The sequence below is a fragment of the Crocuta crocuta genome, unplaced genomic scaffold, assembly GCF_008692635.1.
Source record: "Crocuta crocuta isolate KB4526 unplaced genomic scaffold, BGI_CrCroc_1.0 scaffold422, whole genome shotgun sequence".
Classification (NCBI taxonomy): Eukaryota; Metazoa; Chordata; class Mammalia; order Carnivora; family Hyaenidae; genus Crocuta; species Crocuta crocuta.
Genome location: NW_027529554.1, coordinates 567,482 through 589,741, shown reverse-complemented (window position 1 = coordinate 589,741; position 22,260 = coordinate 567,482).

Below are 22,260 nucleotides of genomic sequence, written 5' to 3'. Positions count from 1 at the left end.
TATGTTCTTTTCCCCAGATCATGTGCAACAAAGCTGTACACTAAATAAGCCAGGTTTACTGACTCATTGAGATGTTGGGGGCAGCACACCAAAGGAATTGTGGGGTGTTTCAGCAAAGGAAGGAAAAACAATTAAGGATTTTACCAAAGATTGAAGTTTAGTTTCAGTATAAATGCAAGTGTTTTGATGGGCTGTACATGAAGGGGCCAATATCAGTTCTGGAATGTGACATGGACCTTTTTTTTTTTGAGGACCTTTTTAAAGTAGGCTTCATGCTCAGCGTGGAGCCCAAGTTGGGGTTTAGGGCTTGAACTCACAGCCCTGAGATCAAGACCGGAGTTGAGATCAAGAGTTGGACACTTAACTGATTGAGCCATCCAGGTGCTCCTAAAGTGGACCTTTCTTGGAAAGAAAGTTGAAATAAATGTCAAGTGTTATTTGCAGAGACCCACTGTCTGAAGCTCTGTACATGGCCTCTAAATCATGGCTGGTTCTCTGTGTCACAGCTGAACTTTTCCAGACAAGAGTGGGATGTTTTATTACTACTGAAATCATTTCAAACCAAAGTGTTTCTGATAGTCTCTGATTTTTAGAGAAAAAGATTTCTCAGTAAGAAGTCACTAGATACTACAAGACTTGGGCTCTTATGATACTTTATGGCTGTAGCATGTATTAGGGAGAAATGCTGTTTTCTGATAAATTTGCACTTGGCTTTAACTATAGTTCTGATTCTGGACTAATGAACAGCAGAGAAGATTTTTGCTTTGTTTTACTTTCTTAGTTGGTATTATTATAACTTCCTATAGTTTAAAATATTGGTGCATAAGTCACTGTCTCTTCCTGGGTAATCTTGTTCAAGACACTTGAAGAGTTTGTATCCAATAAAAAAAATTGTAGTGCAAGGAGATTGGGAGAACTCCTCATCAATCTTTGTATACAAATTTAAGGTTCTTTTATTTTTATTTTATTTATTTATTTATTTATTCTTTTTTAAAAATAGTTTGTCAAGTTGGTTTCCATATAACACCCAGTGCTCATCCCAACAAGTGCCCTCCTCCATGCCCATCCACCCCCTTCCCTTATCCCACCCCCATCAGCCCTCAGTTTGTTCTCAGTATTCAAGAGTCTCTCACGGTTTGCCTCCCTCCCTCTCCCCAACTATTTTCTCCCCTTGTCCTCCCCCATGGTCCTCTGTTAAGTTTCTCTTGTTCCGCTTATAAGTGAAAACAGATGGTATCTGTCCTTCTCGTCCTGACTTATTTTGCTCAGCATAACACCCTCAAGTTGCATCCACGTTGCTACACATGGCCAGATTTCATTCTTTCTCATTGCCATGTAGTATTCCATTGTATAGATGAACCACATCTTCTTGATCCATTCATCGGTTGATGGACATTTAGGCTCTTTCCATGAGTTGGCTATTATTGAAAGTGCTGCTATGAACATTGGGGTCCATGTGCCACTATGCATCAGCACTCCTGTGTCCCTTGGGTAAATTCCTAGGAGTGCTGTTGCTGGGTCATAGGGGAGTTCTATTGTTAATTTTTTGCGGAACCTCCACACTGTTTTCCAGAGTGACTGCATCAGCTTACATTCCCATCTACAGTGTAGGAGGGTGGCCCATTTCTCCACATCCTCACCAGCATCTATAGTCTCCTGATTTGTTCATTTTAGCTACTTTGACCCACGTGAGGTGGTATCTCAAGGTTCTTTTATTTTAATGCCCAAATTACAATGCCTCCCACAGTATGTTAACAAGACCTCAGCATCCAAGTATCTTGCAATTATGTCTGGCAGCCTCCAAAGGGAGCCTCCCAAGTGCTCACACTCCCAGTGTGACGTCTTTATATTCTTCCTTTCTTGTTTTAGCTTCCTGGGCTAACAATCACTACCATCCAAGTCAGCTGAGAAAGATGTCCTCTTGCTGTGGCTGATGAGTATGTGGCATCATAGCCATGTTCTCATAGCTGGTGCTCTCCAAGGGAACCAAGCATTGATTAGTTCCATATGGATTTCAGGAGATGTCTGTCCTCACTATGATACCTTCTGGGGCTTGGAGCTTTCTGTTCCTGCTAAGTCTTTCAGGGAAGCTGCTTCTCTCTTCTGCGCTTCCTCTCTTAGAAGTAATCCTCAAGACTCATAACAAACAAAAAGAAAACAAAATGTCAGAGAAACAAGTCAATCAATAATAATAATAATAATAATTATAATAATAGAAATGAAGTCCATATTCTCACAGATCCAACTCTGATTCTACCTTGCATAATGACTGATCAAACCACAACACTTGATTCCAGCCCACAGGGCACCACAATTTTGTCAAGAACAAAGGACTTGCCCTAAATTGATATAGTTAAAGGGCTCACCTGTTGATTTTCTAAAAACAAAGGAATGGTTTGTCTAGGTAATTGTCTACATCTTTAGAAGACCAAAACTTATTATAATGCTACATTCAGTGAAAAGATTTGCTTAAATTTACTCTTCAGAAATTTAAAATCTCTTGAGTTCAATCTTAGCCAAGATATCCTTTTGCATAAATAATCTTTAACATGCCCTCCAATGAACATATATGGCCTCTCACACCTTGCTGGTTGGTATGACCATGTGATGTTTCTTTAACAATGTTCCACGGGGGAAAGTCAGCATAATACTTATGGTGGAATGACAAAGGAGAATGATCATCAGGGCTGCTGATGGCATATCATTGATGAGGTCTAGCAAGAGCTCTAAGTGAGGTGGAGAATTAAGTCAGGAAAAGAAACGTATTGATGGGGCTCTAAAAGAAAGCCTTCTGGATGGAGTATAAAAACAACACAAATAATTATTGAACGTTTACTTCAGGTAGGCACTGCACATAAGACTCTTATCGTCATTATCTTGTTCCAGGCTTAGAACAACTTGAGGAAGCACATGATATTCTAATCTACATTTTATGGATGAGGACACCAAAGTTCAAAGAATAACTTGCTTGGAATCACTTAAGTGACAGTGGCAGTTGTAAGCCAAAATGTCTGTGGTTTCAGTACTTAGAGTTATTAGTTCTTAATAAAATTTTCAAAATATTGGAGATATGTGCTCTTTTCTGACTACATAGACCTGAAATGCACATGCAAGTAGTATCTGATGCAGGTAAAGAACTAACCTATCTATGTGTCTTGACATGCATCCTTGAAAATTCTCTAAGTTTGCTTCCTTCACTGCTATAATCAGCTACATCTTGACTTTTTTGGTTTCTGACTTCTGAGTCCTCCTATTTTGACTCTGCCACCACTATCCTTATATTTTTCAGGTAGATGTCTCATTTTCAGCCTTATCATATTGATTTCTCCCTTTAAGATAAAAATTGGACGTAATTCAATTTCATGGACCAAAACCACTAGTAAGAGATAGCTTTACAGTTGCCAAATAATCACAAGGAAAATATTAGATATATTTGAAAAAAATTGAAAACCATAAGCTATGCATCTGATATGCAAAGTGTATTAATGAATATTTATAGTGGATCCAGCAACCCCATTTCTGGGTATACATCCAAAGGAAATGAGATCAGTATCTCAAAGAGATATGCAGTCTCACGTTCACTGTAGCGTAGCCAACCTCAGGAAACAACCTAAGTGCCTGTCAATAGATGAATGGATAAAGGAAATATTATATATAATGGAATATTATATATATATTATTATGGAAGAGAATTCAATCATAAAAAAGGAAGGAAATCCTGCCATTTGAGACAACATGGATGAATCTAGAGGATGTTATGCTAAGTGAAATAAACCAGTCACAGAAAGGGAAAAAGCCCTGCATTCTCACTTATATACGGAATCTAAAAAAGTCAAACTCAGAGAAGCACAGTATAGAATGGTGGTTGCCAGGGTCTGGTGGGAGGTGGAGGGGCAAGGAAAATGGGGAAATGTTGGCCAAAGGGTACAAACTTTCAGTTATAAGATGAATAACTTCTGGAAATGTCATGTACAGTGTGGTGACTAGTGAATAATACTGTATTATATATTTGAAATTTGCTGAGAGAGACCTTAAGCCTTCTCACCACACACACTCACAAAAAGGTAACTGGATGTAAGATGATGGATATGTTAATTAGCTTGATTGCGATAATCATTTCACAATGGATATGTACATCAAATCATCATATTGTACACGTTAAATACGCACCATATTTATTTGTCAATTATATCTAAATAAAACAAGAAAAAACATACTAAAAAGGACCCATGAAGGTGAAACACTCAACACAGGCAAAAAAAAAATCCAATATGGGGGCGCCTGGGTGGCTTAGTCGGTTAAGCGTCCGACTTTCGCTTAGGTCATGATCTCGCGGTTCGTGGGTTCGAGCCCCGCGTCGGGCTCTGTGCTGACTGCCAGCTCAGAGCCTGGAGCCTGTTTCAGAGTCTGTCACTCCCTCTCTCTCTGACCCTCCCCTGCTCACGCTGTCTCTCTCTCTCTCCTAAAAATAAATTAAAAAAAAAAATCCAGTATGAAAATAAAATGTAGTTGCTTTAGTTTTGTCTTTAGAAGATTTGATTTTTTTCTCCACTGTTCATGAGAAGGAATAAAAAAATTAACTTAATTGAAAGCCTAGTCCAATCTATTCATTTAAACAGGAGCTTTGTCTAATACTTGGTCTCTTTTAGCAAAATAAAAGCCACACAATAGTGCTCAGTTTATCAAATAGCCTCTCAGTCCCCGTATTTCTCTCTCTCATGGTGTCCCTGACTATAGGGGAAGGATGTGGCTTATGCAATATTATGAACATGGAAGAGTCAAGAATCCTAAGCCATCTTATGCATCTTCTAGTTTCCAGAACTGCATCTGATCTAATTTCAGTCTTTTCTGCTGACATTCATGGTCAAAGTGTAACTTTTGTCTTTTGCTTCCATCACTTAATGGAAACTGTCAAAACCATTGGTGGCAGCCACATTGCTAAATCTAACAATTATGTCTCTGTCGTTATTTATGTGACCTTTCAGCAGAATCTGTCATAGTTGATTTCCCCCTTCTTTTTTTTTTTAATTTTTTTAATGTTTTATTTATTTCTAGGAGAGAGAGAGAGATGGCGTGAGCAGGGGAGGGTCAGAGAGAGAGGGAGTCACAGACCGAAACAGGCTCCAGGCTCTGAGCTGGCAGTCAGCACAGAGCCCGACGCGGGGCTCGAACCCACGAACCGCGAGATCAAGACCTAAGCGAAAGTCGGACGCTTAACCGACTAAGCCACCCAGGTGCCCCTTTTTCCCCCTTCTTTTTGATGTTTTTCATTGATGTGGCTTCCAGAACACCACATTCTCCTCGTTTGTCTCCTATCCTCTGAAGGCTCCATCAGTCGGCTAGGGTGGTTTCTCATTTCATCCCTGACCTCTTAATGTTGTTCAGATAGCTCTTCTGAAATCCAGTCCCATATTTTGGATAGCTTACCTGACAACTCCACTTAAAGGTCTGAGAGAAAACTCAAACTTACTCCCACTCTGCCCTTCTTATAATCTTCCTTTTCTTAGTTGCAACCTTATTCCAGTTGTTCACACCAAAAATCTTGGAGTCCTGAGGTTCTGCCAGTCCATGACCTTGTCTCCTGCCCAACAGGAGAGAGACGTAGATCAGGATATTTTGCTCCTGAGGTCCTGCCTCTGTGATTCTCAAAGCTTTCTCTTCTCTTGCCTCACAATGTCACTATACTACAGCATACAACCACATTAAAGTGTGCATGATTGTATTTGAAAACTGGAATTCTGAGTAATCTTAGGGTAAAATTATATATAGTTTACAGTTTACATTTGCAGTTTATAGTCTGAGGTGACCTGTTTCATCAGAATCAATTATATCCATAAATTATCCCTGATAGACTTGGCTGATAATTTTAACTGGCCACATTTCCTTGGCTTTCTTTTGGCCCTGCACTGGGCCTCAAATTCAACCACGTTTAAAACATCATCTTTCCAGTAAGGGACACTGACAGCTATGTTTACTCTTCTCTTGGAACTAGTACTTCAATTATTCTTGGATTTACTCCTCTGTCTCCTCCTTGAGCTTCCCTGAGTGTTGCTATTTTCTTACATAAGTCTGTCCCAGTGGCCTCATTTGGTTGGTTCAGGGATGTCAACCTCCTCTAAACCAAGCCAATCATAGTCTTTCAAAACCCTAGTTACAATGAACTGATCTATTATTATATGACACTAGGTAGGTCAGTTAGAATCCTTTCTTACAATTTTTGAACTCGGAAGCACAGAGAGTAAAAGGCAGAGAGTAAAACTGCCATTTATTCTCTGTGCGTCCAAGTTCAAAAATAGAGATAAAAACCTAGTTTAAAAATAGAGAGGACCAGGTTCAAAAATAGAGATAGAACCTATGAAAAGCAAAAGTAGGGAGCTGTTGTGGCCACATTTCCAACTCTGTAAAAGAAAGTAGTCTGTAGTGAGAGAGAATGAAACCAGTATCCAGAGAGAGGCATGGATGAAAGAGGGGAGGACTAGTCATATTTCAGTCCCTGGATCTAGTTTCCCTGAGGCTCAGCTGTATCTCTGGCCTTTCAGAGGTATTAACGAAGAATAGTATACTTTATATTACAGAGACCCATTGCTAACCAACTAAGGGGAGAAAAAAGGAATTTATTTTCTTATATGGTTGGGAAGGAGCTTAAAGTAGCTAATAGGATCAGTGAAATAACTGCATTAACCAGGCCTCTATTTATGCCTGGAACTCACACTTCAGAACTGCCAGATCTCTTTCTATCCATCTCTCATCTCTGTTTGCCTCAGCTTTTGACTTGGTCTCAATCGAACTCCATGCAATTAGGCTTCTTCTAGGTTGCTGAAGTTGTAAGCTGTGGCGTTCTTTCATCCTTCCTAAACCGTGACCCCAAAGACCAAAGCTAGGGGGGAAATCTCTGTTAGTTTTAATGAAAAGTCTCCCGAGGCTCCTGATTGATTGGCTCACCTCAGATTTTAGGCCCACCTCTGAGCTAATCACTCTGGCCAAAAGCATGGCGTGTTCTGATTGGCCAGGCCCAACTCGTGTGCTGTTTCTAGGTGTGCGGGTAGGCCAGACATAGCTGTACTCAAAAGATAACAAGTCTTATTAAAACGGATATCAAAATATATTCTAGGAAGACAACACCATAGCTATCACAGTTAACTACACTGTTGTTGGTTTAATACCTTCTTAGATTGCATGTGGCAAGAGAAGTCATTTTACCCCCTAAGCCAATTGAGTTATTTTCTCTCATTTGCAATCAAGAGTCTTGATGAATATACACTTTTTCATCTCTCTATTTCTTAGGTGCTTATCTCTCAGAATGGAAGTGTTTGCTGAATCACCCGTTTTGGACATGTGGGAATCCTCTTCCGTTTCTGCCTATTCCTTCCTCTCTATAGCCAGTCAAATATCCTATGAGTTCTAACTGAAATACTTCTCAAACCAGCTTCACTGTTCCATGGTATTGTCGCCACTGTTCTTTATGCTTTTAGCATCATCTGCTTGATATACTCCCTTAGTTAGTTTTCTTACTTTTGGTCTTGTTTCTTTGCACTCCATCCTCCACCCTAGTGTGCAGGTAAAATAGTGGTGTCATGTCCCTGAATAAAATTTTCTCTTGGCACTCACTGCCAAGAAGCTAAAAACATCTTCTGTGTACAGGAGTTTTTGTGCACTTTTGCTAAGGATGCCTCATGTGTTCCTTGGTGTCTCTTTGTGGACTTTTACTAAGGTAAGGTCTTAGCATCCGTCTTACCTGTGTGTCACATTTACTTCGCTTTGTATTATCTTTGTCCTGTTGCTTGCAGGTGTTGCTGAAAAGCTTTTCCTAAATGCCAATATCAAATCAGGTATCTTTTACTTGCTCTTGGAATACCTTGATAACCTGACTCTTTCTACCTTTACTATTTACCAGGTTCTCAAATGTAGTATTACATATAAATCACTTATGGAGCTTGGCTCTTACTCAACCCAGACATATTGCATCGGAAATATTTTTTATTTATTTTTATTTATGTTTTATTTTTAAAAGATATTTTCATGTTTATTTTTGACAGAAAGAAGGAGACAGAGTGCAAACAGAGAGAAGGACACACAGAATCCTAAGCAGGTTCCAGGTTGCATCTGAAATATTTTATTTAAATGCCTTTTAGAGATTCAGAAGCAGAAGCAGATGGTTTGTAGAAACATTCATTTGGCTAACACTGTGCTTGAGTATCTCTTGCTACTGCCTGCTTTTGAAGTTCTCTGATTCCTCTACCTATTCCTGAGACTTCTGATAGGCTGAACCTGTCTCTTCAGGTTTACATCCTAGTCATCTCTGCTCTAGACCTTTGTGCCATCAATTGGGAATCAGCTATTTCAACCATTGACCTCTCCTATAGTTAAATAGCCCCTTCATTATTCCACATTCTTGGGTTTATTCTGTCTATTCTTGCTTTATCATCTAAACTTCAATTTCTAGTTCAGGTATAAATTATTTTTCCCAACTAGTTCAGCTATATCTCCAATCCCAAATTCTCCCTCTCATTTGAGAGCCCTGAACTGCAACTGCTAGGTAGTTACTAGTGCTTTAAAATTATTGTCAAGGCTCCAATTAGTGGTATGCTATACAAATTGTGTGCATCTCTTCCAAATTTTACATTCAGAAAAATCATGTTGTTTGAAATTGGCTATGGTGAGAATATTTACATCACAAAAATCAGCAAATACTCAGAAAGTGCTACCCCCCACCCCCACCCTAAGGACTAGTAAATGTTACCAGTCAACCCTATTTCTAGCAGAAGACCAAGGTGTGGGAGTCCTGGTACCAACCTGGAGCATCCGCTATAATCCTAGTGGGTAAAAAACATATACCATGGATTAATAGTAGCTGAAAGCAAATGTGGACTGAGCCTGGACAGTTAAGGGTCTCTAGATCTTAAAAAGTAGAAAAGTAGGACTCTAAACCTGTTTCACATCTGTTCCACTCCTACACTGATCCATCTCAGTTAATGGCAACAACAGCCACAAGGATTTTACACAAGTCACTTAAGCAATCTGTGTATCAAGTTCCATATCTATAAAATGAGAATACTAATAACATAAGTCTCATAAGGTTATGAGGATTAAATGAGTTGTGATTGGCAAAAGGCTTAGGATAATGCCTGGCATAATCATGATTTCCTGAAATAGTCTGTAAATGTTTAAATAATATGGGTTTCAGATAGAAACCCATAGAAATAACCTCATTTCTATCCTTTTTATCATACCCTATGTCCACTCTGTCAAGAAATCCTTTTACCTTATGGATATATATATGCATACGTGTATATATATGTATATGCATATGTATATGTGTGTGCATATATTTATATCTGTATTTATATTTATGTCTGGATCTGACCTCATCTTATCACTTCTACTGTGACCACCTTGGGTCAAGCCTCCATCATCTCAATCTAAATTGTTTTATGGTGGCCAGAAGATGGTTTTCTGGTTTTCACTCTTGTGGCCCCTCCTAGCCCTCATTCTCACCCCAGTCTGTCCCTAAAATAACAACTGGAGTGATTCTTTTCCATCATTTTTAGACAATGTCAATTCCTTAGCTGAAAAACCTTCCATTGGCTCCCCATTTCCTTAGAAGTAGAAGCTAAAGTCTTCACAATGGCCTACAAGGCCTTGGCCCTGCTCTAAGCCATCCTCTGACATTTCTTCATATGACATTCCCACATTCAATCCAGTCTAGCCCTTCTAGCCATTCTATAATGGACTAAGAGAGTAAAATGTAGTAGGGTTGTGAAAATAAGATGAGTGAGCAAGCAAGGACAGACATAATGAATGAAGTGGGGGCAGGTGTGGAGGGTTGGGGTTTAAGGAGTATAGAGAAAAAGAGAGTCAGAATATGAGAAGGTCAGGAATTTTTCCAAAGCAAAGCAAGTAAGAACAAGATCTATACCCAACCACTTGGAAATGGGTCTAGTATGAAGGAGCCAAAAAACAGAACAAAACAAAACAAAACTAAAAAAAAACCCAGCCCCAACTAATACCTTGCAGAGAACCTGGCAAGCTTGAATGCTCCTGAGTCCTGGGTAGAAATGGGCCAAGTGTGGGCCAGCTTTGTTGTGGAGGTAGATATTCAGTGTGAGAATGCCTATGCATGTCTTGACAAAAAGTATTTCCAAAGCTGCTGGTATGCAGAATACACTCCACTAATAATATTGACCTGCTTCTCTCCTGGGAAAATCATGAGAACTGAATGTTCCCAGGGAGCAGTTGGAATGAGGCTATAGGATGAGGACAAGGGTTAACACAACAAAGAGCAGAACTGGAAAACAGGGAATTTGGAGAAGTAGGCTTGATCTATCTCATGGATAAGCTTCCTTTTTTCCCCCCCAAAGACAGAAAAGGCATAGCCTGAAAGTAGATAATACTGAGTATGATCTTTAAAATGTCACCTTGATAGGGTCAAGATTGTAAACCAAACAAGCAGATGGTCAAAAACAAAACGAATCCAAAAAACAAGCCTTGGGCTTCGCCAGTTGAAAAATATTGCACCAAGAAAAAGATCCCATAACAGAATCTATTAGAATCCTACAACGAAATCAGGGTGGGATCCTGACTGTTGTCTTATAGCCTAGCCTCCTCTCTTTTTCTGGTGCCATGATTTCAGTCTATTGATGCTGTTTCAGTCTGCACATGTCCCTTTTTTGCTGTATTTCTCATCTATGTGCTCACTGTTATCTCTAAGATTCAATACCCCTTATGATTAGTTGGCTGCATCTTGTCTCCTCACTACTCACTTTGCTTAGGTCTCTATACTTTAGGTACCTGTTGATACAGTTGGGCCTAGTATTTTAATATTTCTCTTGCTTGCCCTCTTCTCACCTGTATCTACCTCATCCTCATTTCTTCTATTCCATGTCCTTGGGTTAACTCAGGTTACCTCAGATTTATACCTATAGAGATGGGCTATGTAAATATCTCACTGCAGGATAGAAAATTCCATCATGACACATCCGGCCACCAAATAAAAGATTCCGGAGTGCCAACAAAGTCAAAGCTTGGTTTTACACTATGAAAATTTGTTTCATCTGAGAGTTTAGGACCTGGTGGTGAACCATTTCTACTCGTATGCAGTCGATGCCGCTGGCTCCCTACATAGTCTCCCATATAACTGGTGTATCCTTCTCCCACATGCTGAGATCACTGAAGCTAAGCCTTAGATCTACAACTTTTTGAGAGAATTGTCCTTGGCTGATGGGAGCCGACTCAGCCGAGATTCTTGGGAAATTACTCCTCTCTTACCCTATCAGTCAACCTGGATTCAATTTCAAACCTCACTTTTTTGGTGCTATGGAGTTGAGGTGGGAGGGGGGACGAGCCCATGTAATCACTATACATGGTTCTCTGAGAAAGGTTATGTGTCTGTGACTTTGTGCTGAATGTGTGGTGCCAATTAAAATGATCCTTCCTCCCGTCTTTAAATAAAATTTACCTTGGGACTTAGAATTTTTAGTCAATTCAGGCATGAAAACCTTTCTCCAACTCTGATTAGGGTATTAATTCCAGATGAGAGCTCTGATACATCTTTTGGACAAGCTGTCAAACCCATACTTCATCGAGTATGCCTTAACCCAGTAACGACCTGCATCTTTTGTGGTAATATATCTTCAGACTTCTAAAATACAGGTAGGAGGTAGTGTGTTCATCCCCCACATCAAATTGCATTGATGTGAGGCTCTAGAGAGAGAGAGATTGGATTCTGTTTCCATGACAACTGCTTCACTGCTCAAGGGGAAAACAGGACAGCAATTGAAGTCTGTGTTAATAGCAGCTCTAAAAATAATCGGTAATGTGTTGAAACGAAGTGAAACACCCAGGAAGGAATAGGTAAAAATTATAACCACAAAGGGTGGGATTGAACAATAAAGTGTTGTGCAAATATTATTACAACCACAATATACTTTGAGAATTACAGGATGGTTGATGACAAATAGATTTCTGAGGAGAATCAGTTATTTTATTTGTTCTTTCAGGTGACTATTGAATACTGATTATATGCCAGCCATGAGGTAAGGCCTGAAGATGCAGAGATATGTCTCTATCTTCTGGGCTGTCGTGGTTTTATAGAGACAATAGAAAAAAAGTCCACCATAGTTATAATGGATGTTTTGTTTGTCTGCCTAACACCGCTCTGTTTCCCACTGTGTAGCAGCCAGGAGATTAAGGATTCGTGTTGGATGGATATCACATCCAGCTCCAGGGGCAATTCAAAATCATTTACAACAGTTATTGTTTCAGCAATAAGCATGAAGCCAAGGTGTAAACCTCTATGACACTCTTATCTATAGTGATTGCATTCTGCACAAAGCTCAGAAATCTTGTTTGATGGTTGTGAGACGCTTATAATCTTTTTTACCTAGATGCGAAAGAGGGAGCATGCAGAGTCTGCGGTTTCTTCAAGAAGCCACCTTGTGATCAGGAGGAAAGTCAGCCAAGGATACAGCCTAAAAGGTCACAAAGAAACTTAGCCCCGACATGGCTGAACTGAGCTCAAGCCTACTCTACCTCTAGATATTTGAGCGAAACTAGCCAATAAAATTCTTTTTGTGGAAGCTTGAGTAGGGTCTCTGGGTTTTCTGTTGCCAGAAACTGAAAAGAATATCCAACTAATGTCAAATGACAATACCATGGGATGAGTTGGAATAATGGAAACAAGCAGCGGGAATTCTTGGATGTAGAGAGAAAGAATAAATCAAGGGAGAAAGAATAGGTAAATACTAACTTAATCTTGGAGAAAGGAGTGCAGGAAAATAAAATTTCCTGTATTGTGAGGTAGAGAATTCAACTTTTCTATCAGCATAGTGCCTGATTGTCCAACTCTCCAGGGTTGCTTGGCTACTGGCAAAATGGGTCTCTCTTAACCCAGGCTTCCATGTAGACATAGATGTAGCATGAACCTAAAGAGGAGTAAGCTCCAGGGCCCTTCACTTACACTGCCCCTTTTGGCTGTAGTCAAAGTAGCAGGCCTGGCTGCACATTGGCAATCTGGCTGCCCTAATTTAAAGGTCAGTCTCTAAAAGCCGGTGGTGTTTCTGGGTTGTGGGCAGAGTTAAGGTGGGCTGATGACACTATTGAACTATTTCTACCTTTTTTTGGCTTTTAGTTAAGCCCTGGTAAACCCCATCAAGTACCTGGACCTTGTACTTGACCCCAATGAACTACTCCCTGCTCGCAACTCTTCCTTGAACAGTAAGAACTGGGTTTCCACAGCACGTCCCCAGACTGGAAGTGTGCAGAAAACAGGTGAAATCTGGCTGAGATAGACCAGCTGCTGGAGACAGAAGCTGTGTGTTTATGTGTACATGTGTGTGTGTGTGTGTGCACACGCGTATGCACTCACGCACGTGCATGGGCCTGTATGTGGAAATTATTTCACAATGTATACATATATCAAATCATCACACTGTACACTTTAAATACATACAATTTTATTTGTCAATTATACCCAAATATATCTGGAAAAAATCACTAAAGAAACAAAAATTGATTGAGTCGCAAGATAATAATTGCTAACATTGAATGTAAAAGAACAGGAGTTTTATGGTCTTTGATGCAATCCTCAAGAGCTATTAAAAAACACCACCAACAGGCTGGACATGAAAAGTACTCTGCAATTGAAGTTCAATAATCTGAATTTCTGTCCCTGCTCTACCTCTAACATTAAGCAGCCTGATTGACCTAGAATTACTTTTTTACACTGTCAGTCTGTTTGGTAATCTGGAAGTCAGCAAGAAAGATTTAAAAATAGTTTAATTAAGAAAATATAATTTAAAAATGATAGAATGATCTATATCTTTGGATAAGGCTGCTGACACATAAAGTTAAATGAGAGAGAAAGCCTTGTATATGAAAATATCGACTAATTTGAATTCAAGAATTCTGAATCTGGCTGTGCCTTATCTGTGCCTTTCCTTAGGTCATTTGCCTGTGCTGGTCTCCATCTGCTTCCTCTCTAAAATCAGTGTGTTATAACAGCTTTTCTCCCAGGCCTCTTCCAGTTCTAAGATTCCACTGTAAAATACAGCTATCCAAACTTGATACTGTGTCCTTTATATAAAACGTTTGTTAGTAATAGCCCTTCCTGGGGTTTGTAGCTTTTCTTGAATCTCATCTATGGCGGCCATTTTTTTTTCTTCAGCTACTGCTATTGTCAGATTCTCTCCTTTCTTTCTATGTCTAAAATTATTCCTGTTTTAAATCTTTTCTCATAACCATGTCAAAGAATTCTCTTCAACTCCTTTCTGTATTTTCTATCCTCGTAACTGTCTGTGTTTCAGTTTGTATCTCTTTTTCTGACCCACCTTTCAGTTTACAAATTCTCAGCTGTATCTATTTTGTTTTTTAGTACTAGCTGAGAGGTGGTTATTGATACTTTTCCTTGACATATCTTTCCTTGAGTTCAGTGAGTGTATTGGAACTTTGAATTGATGTCTTTTGCCAGTTTGAAAATTCTCGGTCATTATCTCTTCCAGTATTGTTTCTGCCATATTATCTTTCTCTTTTCTTCTGAGCATCCAGTTATATATTAGATCTTTTAATTCTGTCAGATGTAACTCTTAAACACTCAGTTTTTATTTTTCCCCATCTTCTTCTCTGATACCTAGTTTTTATATTTCCTAGGGACCTGTTTCTGATTTTACAAACCTTGCATTTTACCTTGTCCACTCTGCCTTTTAAACCCAAATAAATACTTTTCATTGTAGATATTTTTATTTTTCAGATTAAGAATGTTCATTTGGTTCTCTTTCGTGGTCCCAATTTTCTGTTGAAATTTTCTCACTCTTCATCTTTTCTGCTCATCTTTTGTTTTTTAAATTTCTAATCTTAGCATTTTAAAGTCTGAGTCACCTGTGAGTTCTTTATCTCTCCCTTTCTCTTTTTAAAAAGTTTATTTACTTTTGAGAGAGAGCTCACACACATATGTGCACAAGCAATGGAGGGGCAGAGAGAGAGGGAGAGAGAGAGGATACCAATCAGGCTCCTCATTATCAGTGCAGAGCTCGACATGGTCTTGGGTTCGAACTCACCAACCATGAGATCATGACATGACCGAAATCAAGAGTCAGACACTTAACCAACTAAGCCACCCAGGCACCCCTCTCTTTCTCTCTCTTTAAAATCATTATCTCTATTTTGTAGCTCAGAAAAATAAGACATTTCATGAAAAATGAAATCCTCTGTATAATGTATAATACAGTCACAGGTCTTAAGCAGAATTTCGCATCATAACCATAATTTCCCACATTTAATCAATAAGCATGATTCCTCTTTAGAGGACTTGCAAAAATTACCCATATTAAACACACTGAAAATAAACATTAAATACCATTAAATGATGAATAGCTCTAAATTTCTCTAGCCTCTTTGCATTCATTAATTAGCACTTCAGAGTAAAATAGTTATGGTTTCCTATTTCTTTAAAATATCGACTAAAAAAGATTTTCGGTTTCAGAAACAGATAAAAACTAATGCCATTTGGCTTTAAACAGAAATATACCTTAATTATCAAGCTAAAACCACAGCAAAGAAAAAGACATTATCACTTGAGGTTTGCCTCGGCCTACTTGTTCACCATCTAATCAGACTCTCTTAAATTAATTCTAGCAGAAAGTCTGTCAATTCATGGACTTGCCCCAAAGCACATCAGGGGATCATGAATATATTGGACAGTTAGAAGAATAAGGCAGCAGAACATCTCATTTTATACATAAGTGGGAATCGTTATGAACTTTTTTTCTTGTTTCAGTAACAAGATTATAGTACTTTATAGTATGGCATACTTTAATGTTTAAAGAATAAAAAAAAGTGAGTGAGTACCATAATACACGTGAAATAAGAAAGACCGCTATAACTTTCACAGGCACAAAGTTCTTTGTTTCAAATCTAGGTAACCCTCATTGTTCATTAGGACCATTTCATATATACCAGTTTACAAATAAGCAACACTTTACAAAAGGCTCTTATCTACTACCTAGTTCTTAGGATAAATGTGTTTATACTTTGAACAGTCATGTGGCTACTATAAAGACTATAGCCTGCTATAGTCATGTGGATACTATAAAGATTACGAGGGGAAATTTATTGCCTTCCATCATGATTTCTTTAAACTCTTTTTACAGTGAACAAATGATTTTCTAAAAAGTCTGAATCTTGTAAGTACAGGTCAGTCATCTCCTGGTTAAAGCTGTAGTACCTCTCAGCAGCTAAAAATGTGATGGACAGCCATTTTTCCCTGCCTTTTAATGTTTGATACAAAGTTTATGTAAATCAGAGAGAAGGACAAAGTTTTCAAGTCTTATTTTACAGAACTGTGGGGATGCCAGCCAAATTTCTTCTGACAAGAAATTTTCAGTTGCTTTTTGGGAGGAGATAACCACCGGCAGCCTATGATGGGAGCTATTTTGGTGCAGAAGAGCATTGACTTACAGAAGTGTATGGGAAGAAGACTGACCAAACAGTAGCCTGGGCTAGAGGAAGTCCAGTGTGAAGCGAGGTGCGCTCCCAGGTGAAATAGTGGCCAAATAGCATTGGGCTGGGCTTCTCCAGGTGATGCCGGCCAGTGTACACCAGGCTCTGTGGTGGCCCTGTGGATGGCACCTATGTCTCTTTATTTCTTGTCTTTTCATATTGGTAATTTTCTTTTATTTATAGCATGCTTATAAATTCAGTTGCTTTTCAGATTATGAATGATAAACTGTAGAGGCTTTATAGGATATTCTTCCAAAAAGTATTAAGATTTTTAGTCAAAGAGTTACAGTGAATGGCCTTGATCCAGTCAAGACTTGTTTTTCAGCTTTGTTATGCCTATTTCCATTTTGCTTTGCTTTTACTCATAGGGATGGTCATTAGCCCTAGGGAATGCCCCTTCCCAGATCTCAAGCTTCAAGTCTCCTCCATCTTGAATAATAATCTTTTAACACCCTGGTGTTGCCTGGTTGCTGAAATCCACCTTAATTCTTGAGCTTTCTGTCTGCTGTTTACTCATTTCTTCAGGATTGCCTTGCACATTCCCGGTTCAGAAGTTGACCGGCCATTTGAGGGAAATTTGAATGCAGATTTTTGGCCACTCTCTCTGAAGTTCCTTTCTCTCCAATATTCTGCTCCTCAAATCCCATCTCTGTTGGCATCCCCAAACTCACTCTTTGACTCTTCAGACCTAGGAGCCTGCTGTTTTCTTCTTGAGCTCTTTTCAATCTTGCCAAAATTGGGAAAATATGCTCAGAAAAATTCTGAGGTGAATGTGGAGTGGACCTTGTGTGCTTTCCCTCCTCAAGGATTCTTGCTGCTCAATGTTATTTGAGCTAGTTCTCCAATGCTTTCAAATAACTTTTTATATGTTTTCCCAACTTTTAAAGTTATTTTTGGTATAAGATTTAGTTCAACATAAGCTAAATTTTTGGGTCCAGGGCCAAAAATTTTATCCATTAAATTTTAATTTCAACAATTTGTTTTATCACCTCTGAATGTTTATTTATTTATTTATTTATGTATTTATTTATCTATAGCATGAATGTGAGTAGGGGAAAAGCAGAGAGAGAGAGAGAGAGAGAGAGAATCCTAAAGCAGGCTTTATGTCCAGCATGTAGCCGGATTGGGTCTCAATCTCACAACTGAGATCATGACCTGAGCCCAAATCAAGAGTCAGATCCTTAACTGACTGAAGCACCCAGACACTCTACTTCCAAATAATATTAAATTTTTAAAAATATGTCCTCATTATTTTTAATCCCTTTTTGCTGTATGCTCACTTTGTCTTCCTTTAAACATTTTTTATACATAGTAAATTTATATTTGGATTCTGATAATTCTAAAATTTCTGGTTTTTTCCTTCTTTGCATGCTTAGTGTTTTTTATATTCACCTCATATAAACTATAACAATTTGTGGAAGTTTTAAATTTGAGAATCCTTCCTTTTCAGAAAACTTGTAAACAGTGGATTATATATGTTTTTCCTTATTTATTCTGAGGCTAAATTTAAAGTAAGAAGGCCTTTGAGAGTATCTAGCCATATATACTGCTAAGGCAGAAATTATATATTCTAATCTTGAATTATGCTCTCCATGGAAAATTTAGAAAAGCAATACAAATGTTTAGTGATATACTTAGTTTCACCAAGCTTCTTAGACATTTAAAAGCTTTAGCTACAGAAATTCCAAACCCATCTATTAAACATTTATCTAAAAAACTATATATTTGAGAGGGAAAGTTACTTACTTCTTATCAGAAATTCAACTAATTTTAAAGGATTTTTTTTCTTACTTAAGGAAAAGAAAAATGCCCCCTTTTGCCAGGATCCAAAAAGAGAATAAGTGAAAATAAGCTTTGGTTCAGTTTGAAATTTATGATGGATTGGTAGGTAAATTATTCATTAAATGAAAATGAATAACCTATAAAACTAATAAGCCAGTCTAGTACCATTACTTGGCAGATGACAAATTCGGCCAGATTAGAATTGCCATATTTGATGCTGTGTGTAAGCAGATCGACAAGACAATGTGAAGATCTGAAATCTGAGCCTAGATGATGTGTCTGTTAGATGTGGGCAGATTCTAAGGGTGGTCCATGGGCAAGAAGCTGGAAAACTGACAGAACTGAAAGTTTTTAAAGACAATCCAGGCTGGAAGGTTGGGTCCTATATGCTGCGCAACTTGCCAGACCACTGAGCATCTTTTTGGAATCCAAAGTAGCATAATTCATTTCCGGAGAATGAACTCCTGCTTAATTTTAAGTCCTTTGTTAAGTACAGAGGGAGATAGTGAGCAAATTCTGGCTAACATACTGCACTGGTGACTTGGTAAGACTGACCACTATTTCTTGAACCTGAAATTATGTATTCATCAGTGTTTTATCTCATCAGTGTTTTCTTTCTCTGTTCTCTTTATTTATTATTTATTTTTTATTTTTTAATGTTTATTTAGTTTTGAAGGAGAGAGACAGAGAGACAGAGACAGACCTCGAGTGGGGGAGGGGCAGAGAGAAAGGATCCAAGGCAGGCTCCAGGCTCTGAGCTGTCAGCACATAGCCTGACACGGGGCTTGAATTCAGGAGCCGTGAGATCATGACCTGAGCCAAAGTCAGAAACTTAACCAACTGAGCCACCCACGTGCCCCTCTCTGTTCTCTTCAGAGAGTGCTTAGTCATTAGCATCATTCTTCTAAGAAAAAAAGAACAAGTGAATGTTTTACAAATGGCTACCTTCTTTCTGTGTCATCACATGGCAGACACCAGAGAAAGGAATTACAAGAGCAAAATGTCCATCATGAGGGCTCTACCTTTATGACCTAGTTACTTCCTGGAGGCCCCCTCTCCATTTATATCATATTGATAATTACAGTCTCAACATATGAATTTCAAGGGGGGCACATTCAGTGACGAGCCTTTGCCAAAAGCACCTAGCTCAGAACATTTTGTTTACAAATTCCTCATCTCAGTGGAATTAAATGCACATGTATTCTCATAAATTGTATTTCTGGCTGTTTCTATATTATGAACAATTAGTACAAAGATTTAAAAAAAAAAAAAAAAGTAGTGTTGCCTCCAAGCTGGTGACTAACTTCATCAAGTTTGCTTTATTGCCCAGAGAACTGCAAATAATGTACATTCTTAAACCAAAGCATTGGTTACTTCCTATAGAAAAAGAATTGCGGTGTGTTATAATTAGGGAAATGACATGTTCATCCTTATACAAGTTTTTAGTTTTCTTCTGTGTGTTATACTGTTTTGTATCTGCTCTTTTTTTTTTTTTTTACATTTCAGAAACCCATTCCAGGTTTCTCACCAAAGCTTTCTGGCTCATAGGTTTTGTATATGCTACACATTATGTGGCCATGGGAACCTTAGCACTGCCTTTGGATAACAGTGTGATTTTCCTATAAAAAGTGCCTTTATGGGTACAGATCTGGTGACAGCCTGCCGAGGATTTGATTTCTTCCTGTAATTTTCCTTGGACACTCTCTCCACACCCAGGAGTGTTCCTGGTTTTCTTTTTCTATGGTTTGTGAATTTTTGTGGCTCTCAAACTTCTTTTCCCAGTATCTACATGCTATGACCTTGCTTTGAGAAAGGGCTAGAATCAGTACGGCTGGATAGGTGAGGGTGCCTGGCTGGGCAGAGCATGTGATATTAGCAGAGTCTGTCTTTTCCAATCCAAGGAATGAAGTGTCAAAGATGAAACGAACTCTCATAAAGAGGAGAAAGGTACAGAATAAGTTTACATAAATTACAAAAGCTGTTTTGACTCTTACTACGACTTTTTGCTTCTTTCTATTCTTCCTTCTTTGGTGTTTTCCTATCTCCTTCCTGGTCTGGCCCTGTTGTTTTGGGGGTTCCTCAACTAGAGCAATGGTTCTCAAACTTCAGCACAGATTAGATTATCTGCAGACTTGTTACAAAACAGTTTGCAGATCTTTTCTTCCAGAGCTTCTAGTCCAGTAGGTTTTGGGTGGTTCAAGGATTTGCATGACTAGTAAGTTCCCAAGTGAAGTTGATGCTGATGGCCCAGGGCCACACTTTGAGAGACGATGGTCTGGAGATTGTGTTTTATCATCTTAATATTTTCATTCATTTATTCATTATTTCATTCACTCACTCATTCACACAATATTTATTGGGATATTGCTGGCATTTAGTGGGTCTTTCATAAATATTAAGTGGTTGTGCATTTCCGTGTCTCAACTGCCTACGGGCACCAAGCACTCTTTAGTGGGAGGTCTTCAATGGCACTGACTCTTACCCTCTTCTGCATAAAATAAGACTGCCAACACAAGCAGGCCACTGTGCCACAGGATGCCAGGGTGTGTCACGCTAATGCTTATCACCCAGTCATTTATGGTGACCACATTCTAGCTTCTCATGGATGTTTTCTGTCTGTGCAGCTCGTTAAGGATGACTCGCTGCTGAGCCTTCTGCTGCGGCTGCTGCCTTCCAAGAAGCATGGAAGCCTGAGCAGGAGCCTCCAGGCCCGGGGCGCCGTCCACCAGTGTTCCCGAAAACTGCCAATACCTTGAAGCGGTCAGGAAAATGGGATTATTCCTGATCCTGCATCACATTTCCTTGCTTGGAAATCAAAGCGGGCTGCTAATGCCTCGACATATCACAGAACAAGATGGGAAAATATCTCCATCTGTGTTTGCCTGTAGTTATTTCCTGGGGCTTGAATCTACAGGGCTGGGAATGCGGGAACGGGCGTTTGGGCAGAGAATGTGATATTAACACTTTCTGTCTTTTCTAACCCAGCTTCTCTATCAGTTCATGAAACATACGTGTGCGGTTTCCACACCCCAACCACTTCTCAGAGATACAACACATCTGAATCACAGTGGGGGACACAGAGGATTCTCAACACGACTAGATGCAAATAACAAAAGGACCCCACATTTCTCTCTAGCTTCTTCTCTTGCACTTTTAAGGTGCTTGTTTATAATCCCGTTGCATTTCTAATCGGCCAAATTTAATCTAGTCTAGCCAGGGGGACTTCCTTCCACTGAATGTACTCAGCTTATTTCTTTTATACAAACTATGCTTTAGGTGAGGAGAAAAGAGATAATTTGTATCTCTGCATAATTTTCTGCAAGGAGCCTGAGGATTAAGATAGCTTTATCCAATCTTTAATCGTCGATGTAGACCCAAATGGTTAGGGCTTTTCTTTCCTAAACCACGAATTACCCAGGGCTGGTGTGCCTTTCCCAGTTTCTGTTTGTGGCCTGGGAGTGGGGGTGAGGGGTTCAGTACCCATGGCTGAAAAAGAGGAGCTTAATCCAGATTGTCCAGGGGCTTTTAGAGGGAACTCAGTAGCTTCTGATTTACCTAATTCTTCTCAGATTATGGTGACACTATGCATTTTTGCGTTTTAGAACTATAAAAAAACACTGGTTATTATAACATGTATAAATCATCTAATTATCTAGAAGGGAAATAAGAACCATATAAGTATGCTTATTCAAATATATGTCAACTTTGCTGTCATACATTTTATTTGTTCCTTGTATTATGCTCTGTCCATACAAACATTGCTTGATATCTGGTCATGTGGCAGGAGCATCCTGACACAAACACAATGCTATGTAAATGGCACAAACACTCCCAGGGAAATGAGGCTAAAGGGATTATCGCGGGAGATTTCCACACCGGGAGAAGGCAAGGAAGCTTATGTTCCTCTTTGCAAGGTATGACAGTAGATAGAGGGGAGGATACCTAATGCAATGAAATGTCAGGCACTTTGTCCTCTGGAAATGTGCC